This window comes from Penaeus japonicus, unplaced genomic scaffold (assembly GCF_977035675.1).
Source record: "Penaeus japonicus unplaced genomic scaffold, GWHDUDI00000001_assembly GWHDUDI00000037, whole genome shotgun sequence".
NCBI lineage: Eukaryota > Metazoa > Arthropoda > Malacostraca > Decapoda > Penaeidae > Penaeus > Penaeus japonicus.
The window spans coordinates 21,617,017-21,618,733 of NW_028234439.1; positions in this window are offsets into that span (position 1 = coordinate 21,617,017).

The window sequence follows — 1,717 nt, forward strand, 5'->3', positions numbered from 1 at the left end:
ATATATATAATATATGTATATTATATATAGTTATATATATATATATATATATATATTTAAATATATATATATTATATTATATTTATACACCACACACCAACACACACACACACACACACATATACACATCAAGTCTTCTTCCTACACCCCCCCCCCCTCTTGCTTCACCCCCCCCCTCCCCTCCCTCCTCTTCCTAAGACCAGAGCTTAAGTGTTTAGCAAATCACACCAGATGCTTCGATGCAGTGAGAGGAGGAAAGGGGGGGGAGGGAAGGAAGGGGGGCGGGGGGGGTGGGGGGGGTTGGGTGGGGGGGGGGGTGGGGGGGTCTGCGATCAGGGGGGGGGGAGGGGGTTGCATTATTGTTGTTTACTTGTTTTTCGATTTTTGTTTGTTTGTTGCGTCTGTATTGGCGTTTACATGTGTTATGACATTGAAGAAAATATAATGATAATAATGATGATAATGATGATAATAACAATAAGGATAGGCATGATAATAATTATAGTATCAATACTACTGATAATGATAATTATGATACACATGACAAGGATGATAATAACAACATAATATTAATAATCAGTCAGCAAATGCCTGTGTATGAAAATGAAAGTTAGTAAACATATCGCAAAAAAGTCCAGTATAGAAAATGAAATTAATTGGATCAGCTGTTCTTGACACACACACACACAAAAAAAAAAGTGAAATAAAAATAAAGATAAAATAACTGTTAAACTGTTATCCTTTCCAGTGAAGCCGAGGGGGAAATGGAAGTATGAGACGGACGGACGTACCAAAGGGGGGAAATGGATCTATGTGAGTTTCTCTTTCAATGTTGATCATTTTTTTCACCCGGAAGAGACACATATTGCACTGTCACTTTGCTTGCAAAGATAATAAATAAAATACCGATAATGATGATAATGATAGTGACAATAATGATTATTGTTATTATAATCACAACATTAACATTAATGATAATAATGATTATAGTAATGATTATAATAATGTTAATGATAATGATGATGATAGCATAAATATTGAAAAGGGTAATGATAGCAACAATAATGATGATGATGCTAGTGGCATTGATAATATATTCAATAATGATAATGATGATGATGATGATTGATATAATGATAGTCATGACTATGATAGTAATAAAAATGATAATGATAATAATGATAGCAGTAATGATTATGATAATAATAATAATGATAATAATTATGATAATAATACTGACAATAATAAAAATACTAATGATGATGACCATAATCACAATGCCAATGACAATAACAATAAAGACAACAACAATAATAATGACATCAACACGAATATTTCATGACAAACAAATAGTTTTAAAAGTTCCTCAAATATTTTTCTTGTTCCTCCGTGGCATCTCGACCTCTCGACTTCATTATAAGGCCTCTATTCGCTAAAAGGTGTTCGTAAATTAGTGTTCGCTAAACCCGAGACTGACTGTAAATGCGCATTTTCCGCGACTTCGCTAAATCCGGGTTGGAAATTCGGGGATTAGTGTGAGCTGCAGATAACACCAACTGTAAGATGGTTGCGTTCCTTGCCAGCAGACAGCAGACACTCCCACCATCTGCCGGACGTTTTCGTAAACCAGCTGAGAGACATGTTAACTATCTTCTAATGACCTGTGCCATCTGTGGGATATCTTTTATTAGTCATTAATTTTCCATTTGACATCTTC